General features: G+C 46.7%; 1 protein-coding gene across 1 annotated transcript in view; it reads right to left on the bottom strand.

Annotated features, from left to right (window-relative positions):
• Positions 1-24747, bottom strand: part of RSPRY1 (ring finger and SPRY domain containing 1) — a 1045708-nt gene that overhangs the window by 738719 nt on the left and 282242 nt on the right. The gene's annotated exons all lie outside the window — the stretch shown is intronic.

Raw genomic sequence — 24747 nt, 5'->3', positions numbered from 1 at the left:
TACGTGCCCAGGCGTCAATTTTTTTATCCTCTGTATCTGGAGGGATAGTTGGATAAGCAGTTTGTTTCGAAGTGGATGCTGCTTGAATGACTAAACTCTCTGGAGTCGGATGTTTATTCAAATATTCTGGATCTGATCCAGCTGGTCTGTATTTTCTTGGAAAAGTGCTGTCTGCAGCAGCAATGGTTTCTGGTTTCTCCCAGTTTTTCTCCACAGTCCTTTGAAGGGCCCTGTGAAAAGGGAGAACAGGATCCTTCTGAGGTCCCTTGACGATAATATCCGTCATGTCATCTTGTTCAAAAATGGGTGAAGTATTACCCCAACCCATGTATTCAACTACCCTGGTCATAAGACCCCTGTGCCCAGCATCTGCATGCTCTGCAGGATCAGGTTTGGCGAACTCTAATTCTGGGGATGTGTCAACTCCACTGGCAGAATGTAGAGTATCACTCAGGTCTTCCATTCTGGATTCCTGGTCAATAAGTTCTTCAGGAACTTGTCTTGTCCCATAAGTAACTCCCAAAGGAGTAACTTCGTTTTCTTCTTCTGAAGCAGACTCTTCATAAATTGCAGACATAGACTTGAAAAAAGTCTGTTCTGGGCAAAGACTGAATCTCTTCCATCTACTTCGAAGGAAATGGCAAATCCCTCGAAGTTTGAGGGTGTCTTCGAAGTTTTCGAAGATGACTTCGATAATGGCATCGATGACGTATGTGGTTTTGGTGTTGAAATTATCGACGTCGAGGGCGTTCACGAAGTCGTCGAAGTCTTTGACGATTTGTGTTTCTTGGCCGGCACCGGAGAGGTGCTCGACTCTCGAGGTTTCTTCGACGGTTTTACGACGACTCGAGGTTTTTTGTATTCCTCGACGCTACTGGTCTTAGCCATAGTAGCCTTGGACTTCCCTTTGTCGTCCAACGGAGCGACCTTAGGGGTATGGCTTTTTCGAGGTTCTTTCAAGGGGGTCGAGGCCGCATTCTCGAAAACCTCCATCATCTTTTTGCGGAATTCTTCCCACTTACTGGGAGAATCCGATTTAGTCGGACAACGAATTTCTTCGGTCGACTCTGATGAAGAAGATGATGAGGGAGATCTATGTCTCCTCTTCATTTTTCTCTACTTCTAGATCGAGATCGAGATATCTTCGAGTGTCTATGACGATCCGATCCCTTAGAATCGGTCGCTTTCTTATGTTTTTTTGACAAAACCTTTTTTGAGGCCTCCCTCCCCACCGACAGTTTACCTCTCCTCTCACGAAGAGCTTTTTCGGTCATCGATTGGCAGGAGCCGCAGTCGTCGGTTCGGTGACTGGAACCGAGACACCAGAGACTAATCCGGTGGGGATCGGTAATCGACATCTTAGATCCACAATCTGCACACTTCTTGAACCCAGTCCTGGGTGTCGAAGGTGTCGAAGTCCTGGGTGTCGAAGGTGTCGAAGATGATGACATTTTCTTCACAGAAAATAGAAGCGCGCCGTTCTCGATAGCGAACTGAAGCAACGGGCGCGGCTCGAGCTACTTATACCATCAGTGACATCGACAGAGTACGGAGTCGAGGGACAATCGACGTCACGACCTCGAGCACAGCGCCATCTGCCAAGAACTTTTTTTTCCCGAAGCAGCGAAGCTGGAGATAACGATTATCACAAGATGAGGAATACGTGGGAGGACACAATCCATTCAAAGATGTATTTCTGCCAGGTGTCCCATATTTGTCCAGGGGCGCCTATTACAGAAAGAAGTAACGGGTTGAGATGAAACGGACTCCTCACAAAACACAGGACCCTGCCGTTGGAAATCGTTAAGGGGCCGAGATAACGTGATCACACGTAAATGTAAAGCCAAAAGAAAGTCAACAAACCTTACTCGAGGGGTTACTAGCAACGATTCACCAACGCTGGACGATAATCAGCTTGACTCTGGTGGGCAATGTGAGAAACCCAGGGGGTATTCTCACAAGTAGACCCTGAGAATCCTCGGCCAGGGGAGGGCCATCGCTCTAGGATCCCAACCCTGGGGGCGGACGAGCGAGGGAGGATCACCTGGGTAGGGGTTGTTCTTTTGGGAGCACCTCAGGTGAGGCGCGGTATTCCAACAGGACGGCAGGCTAGGAGGAGGAAGTCCCGGAAGCCTTTGTGGGATACTCGGGTACCAGGTCCCTAATCCAAGAAGGAAGGGGAAGTTTATTAGAACAGAAACAGACAAGGATGAGGGCCAGATAAGACAAAAACCTAGTTCTAACCTCAACACCTATTGGTCTTCCCCCTGGTTTAGGCCAAAGAGAAAGGAAATTACCCCAGGTATAAGACAGGGCCAGGCCACTCCACTCTTTCCTCCATCGATCACCCCACAGTGGTTTGGCCCATATTAATAGTGTAAAATACACTAACACTAATATGGCAAGCAAGTTCGAACACAGTCACTATTAATATATATACATCCCTGATCACTTATTGAACAAGTCTCAGTTAAAACACCACTTATTTTCAGACAGAGGTGAGCGCTTAACCTAAGAAGGCACTCCAATAAGTTAATTAAAAAGGGAGGGGAAAAAGGCAGAATTAGGAACATACACAATACCAACTCTTTAAGCGAACCAGAGCAAGTCAGAAAAGGCAGAGTCCACTGAGGAGCAAGAAAGTCATAGGCCAGGCCCACTCTTGGAGAGAGCAAGGCGGAATGTGTCCAAGATCACACAGTTGAATAGTACTTTTCAAGAATCTTTGCAAAGATTTCAAAAAGGGTTGGATCAAGTCAGGAAAAGTTAGTTAGGAGGTCCCAAGTCACCCCCAGGATAGAAAGTCAAGGATTTACGGGACACCTTGGACAGTCTGTTGCAAGGGAGACCAGGTGGGACACAGTACCTGAAATGGTGAGAAAGCTCCAGCGGGGGCAGTTGTTTCTGGCAGCAGGTGCAAGTCGGTGCGTCGTCCAGGGGAAGAGAAGACCTCGACGTGGAGGAAAGCTGAAAGTCGTTGCACTGCCAGGGAAGAAACCAACCGTGGAGTTTCCCGGTTAAAAGGCACTACCCTTTTATTTGCGGTAGTGGTGAAGCGTGGCTATCCGGCCGCCGGGTGCTTGGCATGGGCGATTCGACCACAAGACGATCCAGGAAGGCGAAAAGAGGGCAAACTGGTTATCCCCACCAGTTCAGAGGAAGAAGACTCTCCGGGATGAAGATCTTCTCTGTCGTTGGGAAGTGGTGAGACGGTTCAGCAGGGCTCCACCGGTGGTGCCGTCGTTGCAGGTCGGCTCAGCTTCTCCCTCTTCGGATTCTTTGGTCCTGTGGCGACTTCTGAAGTTCCAGTCCCCAAAGCCCTGCTTTTATGCAGAAAACCCCCATTCATCAATCCTAGCTGTCACTCAGACATGCTAAGTGGTGAGCCGGGCGGCTCACCACTGGGCCAATCACACAAGAGTGCGACTTGAGTTGCCGAGGCAACTCAGTCCAGGTTGCCTAAACCCCACTCCCACACATCCTGTAGACCCAGACAGAGTGGCACCACTTTTGGAGGCTTCTGTGGAGAAGCCCGCCAAAAAGTGGAACAAAGGGCTCGACTAGGGTTGGAGTTACAGAGGCGAACACGCCATTTTAAAACCGAGTCCTGGCAAAAAGACCCAACCGGGGAATAAATATTAAATAAATAACCCGGCGGTATCTTTAACATTGCACCAAAAAGTGGTGCATTTAAAATGAATGGGAAAATCCCATAGGAAATATTCCGGTGGAATATTTCGCGTGGTAACCACTGCCACCAGCCAGAAACTCGACGAGGGGGGACTGTACAGTGCCCCCTCGAAAAACAGACCCAGGGGCAATCTAATTACCCCTTCCAATACTTCCACAATATGATGGTTTGTACTGGTTCTGTTCACAATTTAAGACTAGTAAAGTCAATGGTGACTTTACATGCCCTGGGAGACAGTAGTCAGTCCCAGGGTATGGAGTCTATGTTTGGGGGTCACTATGACACCCCTGTGTTACTGCACTGAGGGTGCTGTGTAACACTTACCAAAAACCACATGAAACCCTATGGAGTAAAAGACCCCATAGCCCATAAAACACATTACAAAGTCAAAGGATATCTCAAATCATGTCTAAGAGTGGGAGAAAAAGAGTCTCACTCTTAGCAGGAGAAAATAATAAACCCCAAAAATCCAGCAAAGCTGCTGGGGGACTCACTAGGTTTGGGAAAGTAGCCTTAACAGAGAATTCTCCCTAACAGAACCGTGTCTCCAAGGAGCCGGAGTGAGGTACTCGACTGCAGGCTGGCCTTGTTCAAGTAACTGCTTTTTCCCTTTAGACGTTATTCGGTCCCAAGAGCGTCAGAGGGGCATGTGCTGAGACCCTGACCTCGCTCCAAGCTACTAGAGGAGGCCTGCTTGCCAGCACCACGCTAACCGGTGAGTTTCATGAGAAAAGGAAGAGAGAAACTTGGTAGCGTGCGAGTGGCTGGAGAGCAAGGGGAGCGTTGTTGAAGCGGCATCAAAGGAAAGAAAGTATAAAGGAAAGCTTATTGCAAGCGTTACAAATGGAAAGACAGACAGAAAAGAAAGCAAGGTTTGACGCGCTACAGGCGCGGAGACAAGAAAAGAAGGGAATTATAAAGCAAAAGAAACAGAGGGTGTGAGCAACCCGAAAAGTGGAAAAGGGTGCGAGTGAGCATGATAAAGAGGAAAAAAGAGTGCAAGAGGCACAGTAAAGTGAAACAGGTGCAAGCGTGCACAGGAAAGCTGGACGAAAGTTTGACAGGCATGGAAAGTGTGAAAAGGGGTGCAGGAAACACCAACAAAAGAAAGTTAAGAAAGTTGTGAAAGTAGAAGAAAACAAGGGTGGATTATTTATCAAAGTGGTCATGCTGAGGAGGAGCAAAGAGCATAGCGTTCTCGAAAGTCTCGGATACTGCCCCTAAAACAACTGTGATTAAGGAAGGCACATCCTGACAAACTGAGCTTTTCTATTAAATCAAAGGGGCCTAAGCTTGGGGAAGGGAACCTTGAGAAGCCTACAAGGACCTGTGTTCTATTTTGTTTGAAACTTAGAAGAATCCCAATGAACCAAAGACATCGAAAATTGTTTGAATATTGCAAGAACCCTGTGAGAAGGTTTAACATACAACCCTTTTTGACTGCACCTATTTTTATGACATTGGCAGAACTAGACCTGTTGAGAAAACAATCACTGCCCCCTATGTAATGCATATTATCTCTCTCTCTACTGGCCACCTGGACCGGTAGGTCAATTCTTCGACCACATCTCCCAACTTATTGACTCTCTCCCCTCCCCCCAATCAACACCTCATCGCTATTTGTGACATAAACCTCCCCTCTCCTCTGCTCCTGCTGCTCTATACACGGACTATCTTCTACTTAACCACTCCCCCTTTCTGTCCACTCTCTGCCCACCAATTCAAATGGAAACTCCCTTGACCTTATTCTCATCTCTCCGTCTCCAATATCTCCACTGCGCCTTCTTCTCATACCCTGACCTCACCTTTTCATAAACTACCTATAACAGTGCTCTTTATGTTCCGTGTTCCACACTACCCTCATTCATAAATCCTCCCCAACACATCCCTGTATTAGACCCCTCATCCGCACCCTAAAAACAAAGCAGAAAAAGCTATGAAATAACTATTACTCTACTCTTGACTATGCCAAACGTGACTTTGATTTCTCTCATTCATCGCAACCCTTCCACCCTAGACACCTCCAATAATCTTTGAATTCTCTCACCTCCTAAACCCACCTCCATCACCTCTACTTCTTCTGGAATGATCTTGCTCTCTTCTTTGCGTCTAAAATTTCTACTATTCAAAATACCATTGCTAACTACTTTCTGTCCCCTCCGCCTGCAAACATTTTTCCACCACTCCTACCCTCCTCTCCCACTAGGTCTTTCCTTGACCCCACCGTCCCTGATGGGATTATTGTCATACTCCTTACTCCTGAAGGCTAACCCTTCCTGTGCCTCCACTGTCCCAGAACATTGGTCCGAGTGTTGCTCCACATCTTACTTCCATCTTCAACTCCTGTTGACAATGCCACTTTTCCCTCATCTTGTAAGACAGCTACTGTCATCACTCTTCTTAAGAAACCCGGGTCTAGATCCTAAATGACCTGCCAACTTGCGTCTTGTCTCTTCTAATATACCATTTCAAAATTGTAGAGCAAGTAGTATCCAAAATTGTGGCGTAAGAGATGGGGTGAGATGGCGTAAACCCTGGATCAGATCAGTGAAGCAAAGGAGGCAAGGGGGGGGAACGAGGTGGGAATTAGCCTACAAGGAACACAGCAGCCATTAAGGTTGTTCCTCGCTCCTCCGGCTGAGTGGCGAGCACCAGTGACCGCTCTTAGATCCTCCCCCCTCTCTGCAAGGTGGCCTAATTGTGTGGCACACGTCCAAACAGCAGTGATCAGACGAGTGGGGCTGGCTGAAGTGGTAGCTTGTGTCTACCTGATAAGTTACGGCAAGTACAAACACTGAAGTGGAGGTTACTGAATCGGCCTTGGCAGCGCCCGAGTCACTTTTTTAAAATCCATAACAAGATACAGCTGGCACCATTCTGGATACAGTGCAATCCCCATGTAAACCACTCTGTGGGGCCCACTGACTCAGACTTTACCCTCTAAATCAAGTGATGGTCACAGAAAAAGCAGCCCAAAATAATTTGAACATCCTGCACGTTGTAAAGTGTTACTGAAGCCCGTCTCCGGCTGGCAACTCATCCTCGAACATGGTGAAAGATCAAACAAAGAAGTTCGGGACGCGAAACTAGACGGACAGAAATACTGTATGTAGATTCCGGAATGCAGGCAGCAGAGGCAGCAGCATAATCCTATAGCTCCTGGCCCTCTCCTCGCTTTTGATTATAATTGGATTATGAACTCTAAGAAGAAAATAGAAACAGCGGACAATCCTATCCCCAAGAAGTCAAAGCCTGCTTCTGAGATGGAGGAAACTCCTAGCACTCAAGATATTTACTCTCTGCTTCTGAAGATGGCTCAAGATCTTGGTAAAGTGGTTCAGGATGTTGGGGATGTTAAGTCTGCTATAGAGGATATGTCCCTGAAGGTTTCCCAGCTGGATTGCAGAGTTTCTGCTTTGGAAAATGGATCAACATCTATATCTGAAGAGATAGCGGGCAGCTTCAGGGCATATAACAGCTTGAAGGAAGAAGTACAGAAGGGAAGAGATAAGCACTTGGAATTGGACTTGAAGCTCAGAAACAAGAACTTGAGACTGGTGGGTGTAGTGGAGGATAGTGCTGAGGATTTGTTGAAGCTGGTATTGGACATTTTAAAATCCTCCTTTGGGTGTGATCAAATTTCTCGTGGTGACATTGACAATGTTTATAGGGTTGGCAGGAAAGGCAGCCCTAACCCAAGGCAGATTCTTCTTTCCTTTGTTTGTACCAGGATTAAAGAGGAGATCCTCAGAAATGCAAGGAAGAAGGGTAATGTCTCCTATGGGGGTAAGCAGATTTTTATTTACCCTGATTATCCGAAGGAATCTCTACTTATTAGGAAATCATTCAAGGAAGCTAAGGATTTAGCTAAGCTGGTGGGAGTGAAAGCATTTCTGAACAGGAATAATATACTGACTGTTGCACTTCCGGGAGGTGAAAGGGTTACTTCAGACCCAAAAGAGGCTGTGAGCTGGCTGGAACCTCTGCATGCCAGAAATGTTTGAAATTACTGATTGCACACCCCTCTAACTTCAGCATTTAGTGGATTTGTTTATGGTTTTAACTTTTTTCAAAAACATTCATTTGGTGGTTTTGACTCTTTAAAATGGCGCCGTGGACTTGGCACAGTTGAACGTCCAGTTAATTCGAAAATACACTTGTATTGTCACTTGCTCGTGCTTTTTCCTGCTATGCTCTGTGTCTGGGGCCAGCTGTCCATAAAGGAAAGGACCTGCCTGCTCTGCATAGTCACGTGGAGCTCTGAGCCGTGATGTGTACACGTCTTGCGAAACGACGTTTGTTCTTTGCCTATGGGGAGCGGCCAAACGCCTTTAACTGGATTGGAATGTCTGCTGTTGTTCGGAGCCTTGGCCCTGACTACTGCAGGCATTAAGAAGCTGAATCTGCGGGTGGAGAGAGGAGCAGCTTCTTTCCGTCTTCTGTGTGAGGTACTGCAAAGGTTGCGTGTTTGCGATTTGCTTTCCCTTACTAACTTGCAATGTGGTTCATCAACCTTACGCCGTGGATTCGAACAGGCGGGAGTGACGTCAATCTAATGGGAGAATTTATATACTGTTGCTGCTACTGGTGCCAGCATATTGGAGATATTAACATTTTTCTCTTTGTGTGGTGGATGCAGGGGCTGTCATGCGTGTTTTTATTTTTCACCCAATGAGGCCATATGCATCACAGCACTGCTCTGAGTTCTACTGCACAATGGGGCTGCTCCCGCTGGGTATGCTTTCTTGTTAATGGTCTGTGCTCCGCCTTTCACGCTACTTTTTTTTCTTTCTCCATGGGTGGTCAGACGACCTGCTGGAATTCCGCTTGCCACATGGCATTTCAGACCTGTCTGCTTCCATCACTTAGGTGCAGGTCCGCATCTCTGTCTGGGCTGCGCTTTCGAGTGCAATTTTATTGTTACGTGAGTTACAGTCCTGTCAGTCTTTCGGAATTTTCACTGATCCCCAGCTGATTTGTACTGTTCTCCAGGATGCTATATTATCGTTTAAATTATATGCATTTGGGAACGAGGGGGGATGGTATTGTTTTTGGCTGTGGGATTTTGTTCGGATATGTGACGTCTGGACATGCTTCTTCATCTGGTCTCTGGATGTAGTTTTTAGTCACTGATTTTAAACAGACCCATGGTGGGAGGGAAACGTTTGCTGTTGGAGACAATTTTAATGTTTATGTGACTTGCTATGGGTGCTCTTGGGTTTGTAAGCACCAGTCCTTTGTGCACCTTCTCATGTCCATCTCTTTGGTTACTTAATGGGCTTACAGTGTGCTGTTGAAATAGGATTCTGCCAGGGTGGGATAGGTATGCAACAATTCACTTGGAATAAATGTCGTTCCCGGTTTCGCTTTGGTATCTCTTGACAATGTATATTCAATGCTGATGTATTTTAGCGCTCAATTGTGTCAAGTGGACATGAGGGGATGGTCTGGCTTTTACTTTTGATTTTTCTTGTCTAATACAGCATGAGTAATGGGTGGTCGGGGACGGATGTATGGTGGGATTTGAGGTTTGTGGTGTGTTTCAACTGGGGTAAAGGTGAGGTCTTATTGTTATGGAAAGTGGTTAGCTTTGAGCGGCTTCTTCACGCTATTCCGTTTTTTTCTTGGAATGTTAAGCAGTTAAAGTGTGCGGGGGGTGGAACATTTGGGCCAGAAACAGAATTGTGTGGTTCTGGATACTTAAGTGATATGGATGTATTCTGTGAGGGTTGGAGGCGGTAGCCTATTCTCATGGTGTTGGAAGCTATGGGGGGTGTGCTTCAGTGGTTGGGGTAGGAGGATTTTAGGGTATTTTGTGCTGGACTTTTACAGATTTGGATTGAAAGTTCAATATGATTGGGGGGTGGGCTGGGACACTGGGGCTTTGAAATGTATTACTTGACTAGTTGCGTTGCATTGTGGTTTGCTTTCAGCATCGGTTTCAGAGGGGGAGGGTTGGGCTTGCGGGGTGTGGGTGTACATAGTTTACCAGATTATTTTGATTTACTGGTCGGGCCTTTAAATTTGTGTTGGGATTGGATTGATGAGCTGAAGATGGGTGGTGATCTGAGACTTGTGACATGGAATGTAAATGGGTTGAATAATGTGAAAAAGAGAATGAAAGTGTTACATTATTTGGATGAACAAAAGGCAGATATATGCTTCTTGCAGGAGACACATTTGATGAAAGATGAGATTGATGGGTTGAGGAAAGGATGGGTGGGGAAGGTTTATGGTGCCTCTTTTAATTCGAGATCAAGGGGGGTTGCAATATTGATTAGAAAGAACATTCCAATTAAGGTTTTGAAAGAGGTGTCGGACAGAGAAGGGCGGATGGTAGCTTTGCTAATAGATGTGCAGGGCCAAATGGTACCTATCTGTAGTATTTATGCGCCGTCAGTGGATGATGGAACTTTCTTTAGGAAAGTGGCACAGACCTTACAAGACTTGGGGTCACTGGACATTGTATTGGGTGGTGATTTTAATATTGTGTTGAACACTGATATGGACAGGAGTGGGACATTGGCTAAGGGGGGAGTTGACAGGCAACGCTTGGCTTTTGAGGATTTACTTTTGGAACATGATTTGAAGGATGGTTGGCGGATGGAGCATCCGTCCACTCGGGAATATAGTTTCTTTTCCGGGCACATTTGGTGTATTCTAGGTTGGACATGTTTTTAACGGCTGGCAGGATGACAGAATCTTATGACGAGCGAAATTGGCAGTATATTGTTATCTGATCATGCACATGTTACTCTGCAGCTACAGTTGAAGTATGCCCTAAAGAGGCGTAATTCATGGAGGATGAATGTCGGCTTATTGCGCAAAGATGATGGTGGATACATTGCGAAGGGAGATTGATTGTTTTGTGGCAAGTAATCATACGGGAGAAGTTCGTCCTGGTATGGTTTGAGAGGCTCTAAAGTGTACAATGAGAGGGCACTTGATTGCTGTTTCTAGTGGGCTTAGAAGGCAGGCTGATGACAGAGAGGTACAACTGGGGGAAAAGTTGAGTGACTTATCCAAGAGAGTTATGACGGGCCTGGTTGGTGCTGAAGTGATGACAGAACTGAAGAAGACGAGGAGAGAGCTGAAATCGTTGATAGATGAGCGTGCAGAACGTTGTAACTTTTTTGTTAAATGTGCTTACTATGAGAAGGGGGAGAAGTGTGATAGGTGGTTGGTTTATAGGTTGAGGAAGAGGGATGCTGAAAGAGCCATATCGACGATTCGGTATGTGAATGGCAAACTTACATATCATCCAGGTGAAATAAATAAGGTTTTTCAAGATTTTTATGTGCATTTGTACAAAAATGAACCTGAAGTGACTGGGAGGGGCGAAGCTTTGATGGATAAATTAGATCTGTCGAGGATTGTTGCCCGTGATTCAGAATTGCTGGAGGCTGATGTTACGGTTGAGGAAATTGAGAAGGCTATTGGTAATTGAAATGTGGGGAAATCCCCGGGACCTGATGGGTTTCCAGTCGAATTTTATCGGTTGCTACCGCAATCGGCACTTCGGCTCTTGGGGGACATGTATTTGGAGTCGATTGGTACTGGTCTCCTACCAGATTCTACTAGGCATGCTACAATTTCAGTCTTTCTAAAGAAGGGAAAGGATGATACGCTACCCACGAGTTATAGACCTATTAGTCTTATAAATGTTGATAACAAAATTCTGGCTAAATTACTAGCGCTCCGGATTGAGAATCTGCTACCGACACTGATTCATGTTGATCAATCAGGATTTATAAAAGGCAGGAAGACTACCAGTAACATTAGGAGGATACTGAATACTATTTCGAAATCGGAGGAACGTCAGGGAGATTATGCTATGTTGTCGTTAGATGCTAAGAAAGCTTTCGACAGAATAAATTGGGACTTTCTGTTTTCTGTTTTGTCCAGGATGGGTTTTGGTGAGAAATTTGTTTCTTGGATTAGACTGTTGTACGCTACTCCGACTGCCAAGGTTAATACTAATGGTATGCAATCTGGAAGGTTTGTGCTGGAGAGAGGGACTAGACAAGGGTGTCCTTTGTCGCCGCTTTTATTTGTGATTGCCATGGAGCCGCTGGCTGAGGCTATTAGGGAGGCGGATGAGGTGGTGGGACTTACGAGTTGGGGTTTGAAGCAAAAGATTTGTCTATTTGCGGATGACAGGCTGCTGGCTCTGGAAGATCTGGGAAGGTCTGTTCCGGCACTTATGGAGATAATCTCTGATTTTCAGATATGTTCGGGGTTCAAGATTAATTGGACTAAATCGGAGGTAATGCCTTTGACACGTTTGGTGGACAGGAAATTTATGGTGGACCTGGAATTTCGTTGGTGTCCTGATAGGATGCTGTACTTGGGGGTGTGGCTGTCTCCTGTGATTGGAGATTTGATTTCGGAAAATATATCAGTATGCAGTGGGTTGAGGGTTGAGTTGGACAGATGGAGTCTGTTGAATCTCTCACTTTGGGGCAAGGTTAACGCCCTGAAGATGATCTCGGCCCCGAAAATTAATTATGCACCGAGTATGCTTCCGTTGGTGCTACCGGCTTCATTTTGGAAGGATTTGGACAGGATGCTACAAGAATTCTTGTGGGATAGGAAGCCACCGAGATTACAGTTGTGGAAATTACAACTGCCACTAAATGAGGGTGGTTTAGGGGTTCCTAACTTCAGGGCCTATCATTTGGCCTTCATGTCTGATTTTTTGGTGCCGTTCGTGGATGAATTACAGGATGTGTGGGTAGAGGCGGAGACTAGCTTTGTTGGACCATTGACTCCAAGGGCGGTCTTGACTTCTGTTACAAAAAAGAGTTGTGGAAAAGATCCATTGATTGAGAATTTGAGGAGCTCATGGAAAGGTATATGCGAATGCTTGGGTGTAGACGCATATAAAGAACCTGGTGCGTCGTTGTGGTTTAATCCTGCTATTAGGATTAATGGTAATGTGGGTTTTTGGGCGGATTGGTTTTTGGGTGGTGTGAGGTGGGTGGTTGAACTGTTTAAGAATGGTATTTGGATGACGGATAGGGAATTGCAACTGCATTTTGCCATAAGAATTTTAAGATCTCGGACTATGTGAAGCTGAAACGGGCGATTGGGGTTGTGGACTTTGACAGGAGAATGGATTTGTGTTTGCTTACTAGGAGGCCAATTGGGAGCGAGGGTGGCCTGGCTAGTCGAGTGTATAAGGAGATTGTGTCGCATTGCAATGGTAATGACAAGCTGAGAGAAGAGTGGGGTAGAAGAATTGGTTTGGATATATCTGAGGACTTGTGGCGCCGGATGTGTGGGAATGTTGAGTTATGTTCTTTGGGGCTCACAGAGAGGTCGAGACAGATAAAGATTCTTAATCAGGTTTTTTGGACTCCGGAGAGAATGGTGAGTAGAGGGATGTCGGGGAGCCTGGATTGCTGGAGGTGTATTCACGTGGAAGGTACGCTAGAGCACATGTTGTGGGACTGCAGGTTGGTGAGGTTGTTCTGGGGTGAGGTTGGTCGTGTGTGTGTGCTGAGGTGATTGAGGATTTGCCGGCCTTGGACTTCAAAATGGTGATACTGGGGGATGATGAGTCATTGGAAGATCTGACTCTGAGTCAGAAGAAGTGGTTGTTCCGAGGGACGATGATTGGTTAGAAAATTGTTTTGCGAAATTGGAAGTCTGTTTTGAATCTGAATATTGAGACGTGGTTGACTGAAATGCAAGACTTGGCGGCTATGGAGAAGACACTTTACAGTAGAGATGGGAAGTTGGGTTTATTGAAGAAAATTTGGGGTACATTTCTTCAGCTATACTAGACTTGGTATTGTACTTGTGTATATAGGGGTTGTGGGGTGGTAACGGGGAGTTGTGATTCTGGGTGGGATTATATCTTGTATTGTATTTAGTTGCTATGTAAAACGTTTCAATAATTTTGGAATTTTAACTTCTTGTGGAATGTGTTCAGATGTATGTAATTTTAAGGTTTTGTAAATAAAGTTATAAAAAAAAAAATACTGTATGTAATCCAGCTACTACCATTCCACTGCTCCCGAGGTCAACATACGTAACAAAGCCCACTTCAACTTCTTTATCTCAAACGGACGCACCGAGACACCTGAATGCCCATGGAAGGGAAAACAGATGGCTGAACTCGGAGGTGTCTCTACTATGCCATGATTTACATAAACTGGCCTCTAGAGTGGGAGAGGCTGCAAAATGCATCTCAGACTCGGAAGATACGATCAAAACAATGACGCAGGGATCCAAGATGGCTGGCGTAGTGTGAACATGCAATCTCAGGAGCTCCCGGATTATAAAAGGACAAAGGAAAGAATGTAGTTAAGGCTGCTAAGCTCGCCGAGAAGAAGCCGCTGCATTGGACTCATCACTATAGCAAGCGGAACTCCCGGAGAGAGGAACGGCCAGCAGCTGCGGATCGGTAGCAGGGGCAGTGCTGTGCATACCTGCCTACATATGAAAATCAAAATTCCTGAGATTTATGCCCCGCCCACAGTCACACAAAACTGTGCCCATTTTCACAACTCCGCCCACATCTCAAAAAGGTAAACTCTGTTGTAATGTGATGTGACGTCAGAAATTTGCAGTTCAAATTGAAATATGCACATTTCATTAAATGCCTTTTCACAACCACCCACATTGCATAGGACAAAAGGTATTCGCCTTCCATAAAATCAACATGTTAAAATGTGCACATGTAAACTCCAAGAACCAATCCAAAGGTTTTCCCTCAATTTTGCAGTACCGAAATTGGACATATCACCTTAGTTGTTTTTCATCAGGTTATGTAGTGCAGTGGTGAGTTGTCCAGACTGCAAACCTGATGGCTGTGGTTCATTGGGGTTGAGTCCCCTCTAACCTGGGCAAAAAGAACAAAAGCAAAAGAAACGCGTATTTGCATTGAAAGTCGGCAAAAAAGAATGAAAGGTGAAGCAAAATAAACGTGCGCTATTTTGCTTCACCTGCATTCTTTTTGCCAATGCGCTGGAAGCGTTACAGTCATTGCTGCAGAGATAAAGCCACACTCGGGTAGGGAGTCTGCGGTTGCGCAGTCCTGCAAGCATAACAAAACAAAAAAAGCAACCAGTGAAAGCTGTACCCCACCAAAATTCCTGAGATTCCAGGGTCTTTCCCGGAGACCCGGAGAAATGGTTAAAATTCCTGAGTATGTATCCGGGAAAAATCCGGAGGTTAGGCAGGTATGCTCGCCCCCCCATCTGAGCTGAAGCACCGGAGGAGCCCCAGTCGGCAGGGAGGAGCTGCAGCCCGCAGGGAATCCCACGCAGCACCGGAGCAGAGGAGAGGGTGGGAGCAGACTCCCCAGCGCGCGGCTCTACAAGCTGAGAGGTGAGAGCCACGCGCTGGGGGTAGCCAGCTGAGAACATCAATCATACAATATATAACGGGCTGCTGTGCGGCCTGGGGGTAAAAGAGCGAGGGGGCCTGGCCACCCCCTCACCATACATGGCGCCCCATGTTGAGTGGGCTCCCTCCCCCCCAGTAATTCCACAAGTAGCGGCTGCACAACGAAGCACCACAGGGCGGACCCCGAGGGACAGGACAGGAAGCTCAGAGAGGGATGGAGAGAATGTGGAGCCTCGGCACCTGACACTAGTTTCTCCTCCCCCACGCAAAGACATTCTCCACAGCACCTATAACTGCAAGGAGGAGCAGGTGGAGGTTGAAGAGGGGGTGGGGGAGTACTGCCCCCAGAGAAAAAGGAGCAGGACTGGGGGCTATGCGGGAACCCCCCAGATAAAGCACCATATACCGACACAGGCAGAGCACAGCTGCCAGCCCACAAAGCACCATACATTGTTTATTTCTATAGCGCACCACACCCGGGGGTAACTGGGCGCTTAAGAGCAAATTACACTTGTTACAGAAGTAGTCATATAGCCAGTTCCAAATTACATTTGTTGCAGAGTAGCCCGTTACAAATATACAAATAGCAGCGAGGGACTTTGAGAGCAGGTAAATTGCCAGAAGCAAGAAATACATAAGCCATGGCAACAGTTACAAGTGTCATGCAGTAAAACAGGTAGTATGAAGCTATGGGTAGGGGACTAGGGATAAGGCAAAGAACCTAATGCCAAGGGAAGGGGTGTGAGCAAGCATAGTGTGCAGAGAGAGGTCTTGGATGTGTTATGCTCCTAGTGTCACAGTTAGTTCTTTGTGGTTAGCCAAGTGATGGACTTTCTCCTGAAGTTAGTGAAGGACTGGGTAATCTTAAGGGCGGGTGGGAGTGTGTTCCATAGCTGGGCCACCATGACAGGGAAACTACTCCCCCCCTGTCTTTTTTAATGTATATCTTGGACTACCAGGCAAGACGTATTGGTCGACCTGGTGACCTGAGTTGAAGATGATATGGTGAATTTCTCAGTTAGGCAAGGAGGGCAGCGCGATTCAGGGATTTGAATATAAGAGACACGGTTTTCAGCTGAATCTTATCCCTGATGGAGAGCCATTTATGCTGTCTCCTTATTTCTGAGCTGTGTTCTCTCCTTGGGATGCTCAGAGCAGTCCCGAGTGCATTATTTTGCAAGATTTGTAATTTGTTAAGCACAAATTTACTGGCGCCCAAGAACAGTCTATTATAATAATCCAGTTAGACAAGATAAGCGCTCTGGCTAGTGCAAGATAACTTTCGGTGGAAAGCAGTGGTTTGCAAGCCCTTATCAGTTTGCCCGTGTAGACTGTAGCCGATGCCGTAGATTTGACTTGTTTGTGTCAGTTTGGGGTGGAGTCAAGGTAAAAACCTAGAGTTTTTACCTCTTTAGTCACAGGGATGTTGTTCCCGTCTATATTGAATGAGGTATAGTCTGTGTTGAGTTTATTCAGGTTGGCTGAGGAGCCTAGGAGCAAGAGCTCTGTTTTATCGTCGTTCAGGCAGAGGACATGGGTGGCCATCCATGCCTGAATGATCAGATACATTATTTTCACCAGCCGCACATCATAATCATAGTTGCCCGTTAAGGGGAGGAGGATCTGGGTGTCACCTGCATAGTTAGTGTAGGTGACACCTAGAAGATCCAGATCATTGAATAACGGCTTAGTGAAGATATTGTACATGGTAGGAGACACACAGGAGCCTCGCAGGTGATGGGGATTGGGTGAGCCGCTGCAGACGGTGAGAAGACTCTCCTGGTCCCATTTAGGAAAGATTCGATCCAGGTAATTGCATTCTGAGAGAAGTGGGCTGTTGTGGCAAGGTGATTACAGAATACTTTGTGGTCGACCAGGTCAAACGCGGCCGATAGGTCCAACAATAGTAGAAGTGCAATTTTCCCTTCATTATGGAGTTAGTCAATCTGACTTTTTAAGTCCATCAGCGCAGTTTCGGTAATGTGTTGAGGTCTAAAGCCAGATTGCCGAACACCCAAGAGCTGGTTGGCCTCCAAGTAATATTGGATTTGCAATCTAAGATCTTCAGCAAGAACGGGACTGTGGTGATTGGCAGGTTTGTGCTTGGGTGTGGTAGGCCAGAGATTTGGGTGTGGCAGGCCAAGATAAAAGGGGTTTAATCTTATGTGTTGGGTGAGAGTGTATTAATGACTGCTCATAAATGGGGCAGGTTTGTACTGTGGTGTGACAAGCCAGAGGTACCAGTGTGGCAGACTGGGGCAAAAGGTGGATGTGTATATTTTTGGAGTGCAGGTAATCCTGTCTGTACATTATATTTTTATTCGGATTGAGTCACTGCGAGTGATAGGTCTTTCCTTTTTGGTAGTATAAGGAAGGGAGAAGTTCCGTTTCTTGTATGCCTGAGCTATGCTGATGGCATGTCCAGTGGAACATGGAACCTAGGGGTCCCTAGATTCCAGGAGCGACGGTTGGAAGGGACTTCAGGATATGAGCTTATATCTGGTGGATGCCAACACCTTGCTGTCCTGCTTAACCACTTACCCAGTAACCAGCAACTATTAAAGTACTTTCCTTTTGTACTTAACTGGGTCCTGCGTTGTTCCTGGTTCCTTCCTGACTCACCTTCTACCCAGCATACTACAGAAACAAATCAACTTTGAACAGATGGTCATAAATATGGTATATGATGCTGACGGTGAGCCTCACACAGGCGCCAGCCTGGGTACTCTTATGAAGGGCGTGTCAGCCCAATAAGGTAGCAATAAAGTATGTTCCCTTGGGGGACATTTGAAGGGAAGCCACTTGGGTGAAGCCGAATACTTTCCTTAAACACTCCAAACTACAAGTTGAGGAATGGATGGTTTTAATCGTTGGTCAGTGTGTTTTGATATTGTTGTGCAATACACACACTGCTTTTTCATGACCTTACACGATAAGGACTGGGACTAGGGGTTAATATCAAGATTACAATCCCATTACTCTTCCTCGTCCTGCATTCCTCTACCACTCCTCATCCCCCATTCCCAAGGAAAGTATTGCCGAGGGGTTCACTGATATGGTATGGAGTGGTGGAATTGTGGGTAAGTACTGCCCCTATACCCTCCCACTACAGGGGAAGTTCAGGAGTCAATCTTTATTGTTTTAGCAAGGGGTTGCTTGTCTGGGTGTCATGAATCGCAGGGTGCGCCCCTTTTGGGCCTCATGGTCCCTGTCACAACGGTCTTATACACATTAATACCTCCAATATGGCTGTCCAATGCATTCCCTTCTCGCTCCATGCGTTGGACGTAACCTTTCTCTATTTCTAGACCACGCCTTCCGGGGCTCAGCGTGTCTCAATGCTATTGCGAAGTAGCAACCAGACGTGTGCTCTGTAGCTCGCGGTTCTTCTCCTTTCCACTCCGCCTTCCCTTCCTCGAACCGCCCCTTCTTCCTCGAACCCCCCCCTTCTTCCTCCTGGATTCTAGTTCTAGCGAACTTACCTTGCCTCCTTGATTCCTGGATTCGGCCTCCTGGAAAATTGAACGCATTCTGGATTCGGCAGAGACACAGGCCGCCTTCTTCAAAACCTGATTCATCCGAAAGAAGGCAGCATCTAAGGACACCGGTAAAGAACGGATTCAGGTGAGAAGGGGGGGGAACTCCTTGACAGTTTGAGATGCCACCCAATCGAAAGTGATATCGACATGGAGGCTGCTGTGCAGGACTTGATGCGTCGTATGCAGGAACTATCAACCGAGGTACAGAATCTGAAAGCGGAGAACGCCGCTCTCAATCAATTGGTCCTATCCCGGGATTCTGCTACAAAAGAGAGTGTTATACTGGGAGGAGTCGTGGATAAATACGACGGCTCAGCAAAGACCCTTCGTGCATTCCTGGATTCGTGCTTGGTTCACTTTACCTTCAAGCCTTACTATTTTGTGACCCTCAGGGCCAAGGTGGGTTTTATAATCTCTCACCTTTCCGGGAATGCCTGGACTTGGGCCATTCCCCTCGTTAACTCTAGTGATGCCCTCCTGGACGATTATGATGGTTTTATACGGAGCCTAAAAGACATGTTTGACCGCCCTGAGCAGGTCTACAGCGCACAAGAACGCTTGTTAGACTTTCAGCAAGGGGCCCAGAATATGTTCATGTATGTGACCCGATTTAAACAACTGGCAAAGGAAGCTGACTGGTCCACTGAGGCGAGTTTTACCCTGTTCAGGAGAGGATTGAACGACGAAATTAAGGATGAGCTGGCCAGAGTGGCACGACCAAGCTCATTCCAGGCATTAATGGATCTTGCCATGCAGATTGACTTCCGTATCCAGGAAAGGAAGTCAGAAAAGAAGAAATCCAGGGGCACTCCTTCCAAGGTATCATTTGAGGGTACCCCCAGATCGGAAATCAACCCAAGCCCAGTTTCAGAATCCGAGCCCATGCAGATTGGGCCTTTCGTGGACCCATTTCTCCAAAAGAGAACGAGGAGAATTCAAACGAGCTTGTGCATGTACTGCGCCTCAGATAAGCATTTGGTTAGGGAGTGTCCTTTAGCACCCCCTTGGCGTTCGGGAAATGCCAGCTCCCGATCCTAGATGGAGCAGAGCTTCGGGAGAGAGATGTTTGCTCCACATCCATTCCATCCTTGAACTCTCCTGGACAAAACAATTTGGTGGTGCTACAGGCCTTTTTATCACCATCCAAGAATACAAACTATTCCATTTTGGCCCTGGTAGACTGCGGAGCTATGGGAATATTCATGGATCATGAGTGGGTTGATAAACATCAGATTCCCTACGAAACACGAAGCACCATGCAGCCTGTGGAGGCTATCGACGGAAGACCCCTCACATCAGGACCCATAAGCCTTCAGACCAAGGAGATCCAGCTTTCAATAAATCACCATCGAGAGCTGATCAGGTTTGACATTATTAAGTCAGCTCATTACCCCTTGGTATTGGGCATGCACTGGCTACAGAAACACAACCCATATATCAACTGGTCTGCGGGTTCCCTATTCCTAGGCTCAGAGTTTTGCATGTCTCATTGTCTATCCCTAGAACCTCCATTAACACACCCAAAGGAACCAACAACGGAACAACAGACACCACTAATGGTATCCAATGTCATGCAAGTTCCTGAAGTCTACCAAGTTCATGCTGATGTGTTTTCGACTGCCATTGTCCAGGCCTTACCCCCACACAGACTTGAAGACTGCGCAATAGATACAGAACCCTCTGCAGTGATTCCCTTCGGCAGGATGTTCATTCTTTCCGAACCCGAGAAGAAGGCCCTAAGAGAATACCTGGATATCAACCTTCAAAATGGCACCATAAGACCTTTGAAATCTCCTGCTGGTGCTTCTCTATTCTTTGTTCCCAAGACGGATACCAAGGAACTCAGACCCTGCCTTGATTATCGCGGGCTAAATCAATGTACCCTCAAGGATCGGTACCCGTTACCCCTGATTTCGGATATCCTGGAAGCCGTGAGCGGCGCAGTGATATTCACCAAGTTGGATCTCAGGGGCGCCTATCATTTGATCCGTGCCAGGGAAGGAGACGAATGGAAGACCGCCTTCAGAACACCCCCTTTGGCCATTTTGAGTACTTAGTCATGCCCCTCGGATTGGCTAATGCCCCGGCAATTTTCCAACGCTTTATGGATAGGGTGTTCTCTGACATGCTGTCTCTCTTTGTTATTGTATATCTGGATGACATACTGATCTTTTCCAAGGATCCTAAACAACATGAAGAGCGCGTGAAGGCAGTTTTGCAGAGACTGCGAGATCATAAACTCCTGGCCAAACCTGAAAAATGTTTGTTTCATGTGACCTCCGTTCACTACCTCGGATTTATTCTTACCCCAGAAGGAATCGGTATGGACCCTTCAAAGGTAAAAGCCATATTGACCTGGCCTGCTCCTACTTCCGTGAAACAAATTCAATCTTTCCTGGGACTTGCCAATTTCTACCGGAAATTCATATCTAAATTCTCAGAGATAGTTCAACCGATTGTTGCTCTCCTGAAGAAAGACACTCCTTTCCTCTGGTCAACACCACAAGATATGGCGTTCCAGCGTTTAAAGACAGAGTTTACGCAAGCTCCTATCTTGGCTCAACCCGATACTAGCCGTCCTTTCCTGGTAGAAACGGACGCTTCAAATTATGCCATTGGCGCAGTCCTGAAACAAGAATTAGGAGATAAACTGGAACACCCAATTGCTTACCTCTCACAAACTGACTCCTAGTGAAACACATTACTCAGTCCTGGAAAAAGAATGGTTAGCCATCCGCCAAGCCTTCACTGAATGGCGACATCTACTTTTGGGAGCTAAACATCCAGTTCAGATCCGTACTAACCACCGGAACTTCCAGATTCTACAGTCTTTGGAGTGTAGGAACAGTCATCAGTCGCGTTGGGCATATTTCTTTGCCCAGTACCAGTTCCATATCACTCACGTTCCTGGATCACAAAACCTGATCGCCGACGCCTTATCTCGAAGACCTGACTACGAGCCCACTGAAGACAAGGCATATCCTCAGATGTTTTCCCCCACGATCTTTGTGGCCCAGGCAGTCAACCTCCTCGAAGAAATCCAAGCCCAAACCCAACCCTCTGATCTGTGGAAGGACAAATCTAAAAGAAATCCTTGGAATGTAAAGGTCCGGGAAGGTTATTTGTTCAAAGACAATGTGTTGGTCATCCCTACAAAAAGACTAAAACAGAGAATAATGAATCTCTGTCACAATACCCTACACTCCGGACATCGTGGTGTCACCAATACCCTCCGTCTGATACAAAGGCAATTCTGGGGGCCTAGGATGAGACCCGACGTACGGCAGTACTTTCAGTCCTGTGTTGTCTGCAGCCAAAATAAACACAATAACAAGAAACCAGCGGGCCTTCTACAACCTACATTGCCAACTAGGCCTTGGGAGATTATCGCTACGGACTTCATTGTGGAACTGCCACCCTCCCGTGGGTATACCACCATCATGGTTACCATAGACTTGTTCACTCATATGGCTCATTTTACGCCCCTGCGTAAATTACAATCCTCTTCTGAACTAGCAGGAATCTTCCTGGAACACATATTCCGTTTGCATGGACTCCCTTCCAAGATCATTTCGGATCGCGGACCTCAATACATCTCACAATTCTGGAAACATCTCTGTCAATGCTTAGGGATCCAACATGCCCTTTCGTCAGGTTACCACCCTCAAACCAACGGAATCACAGAACGTGTCAATCAAACCTTGGAACAGTATCTTCGATGCTTCGCCACCAAGGTCCAGGATGACTGGTCGCTCCCGATACCCATGGCTGAATTCGCTTACAATAATTCTGACCATTCGGCACTTAAGATCAGCCCCTTTTATTGCAGTCAAGGATTTCATCCATCGGTCCTACCTTCTGTTCTTCCCCAATCTACACCAGTACCTACAGTTGACTCCTGGATCGAAACCCTTGTCAACATACACAAAGAAGCCAAGGAATTTTTGGAGAAGGCCAGGAAACAGACCAAGAAATATGCAGATTCCAGAAGAAGACCTGGCCCTTCTTATGCAGTCGGTAATCACATCTGGTTGTCCTCAAAATTACTACCCCGACATCTACGGCCTAGTAAACTGGCCCCTAGAAATTATAAATCCTGTTTTTTATCGGATCGAGTTGCCTGAATCCTGGAAGAAAATACACCCAGTCTTTCACACATCTTTATTGAAACCCTACTATCCATCCTCCCAAAAACCCTCCAGACCTCCTCCTATACTGGTCGATGACCAATTGGAATAGGAGGTATCTCGGATTTGTGATTCCAGGTATAGAAGGGGCCAGCTTCAATACCTGGTTGAATGGAAAGGATATCCTCCTAGTGAAAGAACCTGGGAACCTCTCTCAAAAATCAAGGCCCCACGGCTGCTCCGAAGGTTCCACCTCATCCATCCGGACAAACCAGGAGGGAAGGGTCTTCGGAGGAGGCATGCTGTCATGAATTGCAGGGTGCGCCCCTTTTGGGCCTCATGGTCCCTGTCACAACAGGCTTATACACATTAATACCTCCAATATGGCTGTCCAACGCATTCCCTTCTCGCTCCATGCGTTGGACGTAACATTTCTCTATTTCTAGACCACGCCTGTACAGTGGTGAGGGAAACAATCATGCAGCGGTAATTTAGCACTGCATTACTGCCCCCACTGTACTACAACTTTGGTGGTGAGGCAGAGGAAATACTTGGAGGCAATTCTACCACCTTACTGAAAATGTACAAAAAACAGTAACGCCGCTGAAATCCCCATAGATTCCAAAAATGGGGAGTAACGCACCACACCACTTCATGTAATTTGCCGGTAATTCCGCCAGCCCAAGATGCAGTAACAGTAATTCCACTGGGTGGTATTCTGGCGGGAATACCAAACTTGTAATGAGGTCCACAGTCGGGACCATTGCTTCCAGTAGGTAGAGTCTGTGTTTGAGAGGGACAAGTTGGCATCAACTGGGTTGAGTTGGCATCGAAATGGCTCAAAGAGCAGCTTTCAGCAGCTTAAAGTGTGTATAGTGAACAGCCGCTATTAGGGTTCTTTAGCAGCTCGAAATGACTAACAAGGTTGAGCCGGCTCAAAGAATGGATCAAGGTGCGAAATAGAGGTCAAGACTGTTTCTTTGCTTCTTCGTTGCTTTGAGACCCAGTCTGGGGCCTCCAGGAAGAGGAGAAGTCCTTGTTCTGCCTTTCCTGGCCAGAATGGTTGCCAAAGGGCACCTGCAGGGACCGTCATCTCCAGTGAACAGTTCAGTCAGGCAAAAAGGCCTGTGCACACATCAGTCCCCCCCAACGTTTCTGGCATTGGTGAGGGACGGGTCTTTCTCCATTCTTGGAGCCTTGATATTCTCCTCTATAGCAGAGCACTTTGGGTACCCAGATAGAGGTCTAAGTGAAATCCTTCTTCAGATGCCAAAAGAGGAATTATAGTGATAGTCACTGCAGATTGGTCCCTTTCAAGCCTTCTATAAAGTGTCCAATCCTAGCCTAGCTGATGTGATTACTCTCTTTTCCCAGAGAGGCCAGTCCAGGGTGGTTTGTCTGCATATGTTGGTAGGAGGCACAGAAGTGTGGGATGCCTGGCCGATTCCAAGATATTGGTACCCTTCCCTGGTTTGTAAGTTCACTTGTGGCTACTCCAAACCCTGCCCTCCCTCCTGTCTGTACTGCATCAAAGTCTCTAGCAATGAACACACTGACTGCCCATTTGCTGGCAGAGCCTGTCCTTTTGAAGCACGGCACCTCTCTCTACCCCCAATGGCAGATTCAGTCTTCCTATAAGGTGGCAAGCGTTTCCCAGTAAGAACAAAGACTTTGCTGTGGCTGCGCCCAAATGGTCGATTTTGGGTGAAACTCAGTCCCAGGCATTGAATACACTGGAAACTAAAAGGACAACATGATACTAAAGGGTTTTGGCTAGTATAGCTGTAGATTCCAAGAGGCCATCATGTAAAAACTATACATGGTGTACATTTAGCTCTACCACCAGAGGTGCACACAACTGTATAATGTGTAGCAAGGCAGCCCACAATTAAAGGTAGTCCCGGGCTGTTGGAACTTTGGGTTTGTCACGTTTGAGAATGTGTACTCTAATCTTACGACTGCAATGTCGCCAAACTACAAAGAAGCTGCTGAGGTGCACCCGACAAGCTCAGCAGTTACATGTTTGCACTATACT

The sequence above is a fragment of the Ambystoma mexicanum genome, chromosome 1p, assembly GCF_040938575.1.
Source record: "Ambystoma mexicanum isolate Mex_15411 chromosome 1p, UKY_AmexF1_1, whole genome shotgun sequence".
Classification (NCBI taxonomy): Eukaryota; Metazoa; Chordata; class Amphibia; order Caudata; family Ambystomatidae; genus Ambystoma; species Ambystoma mexicanum.
The sequence above is the reverse complement of the archived record's forward strand: the minus strand, read 5'-3'. Positions and strand labels throughout refer to the sequence as shown.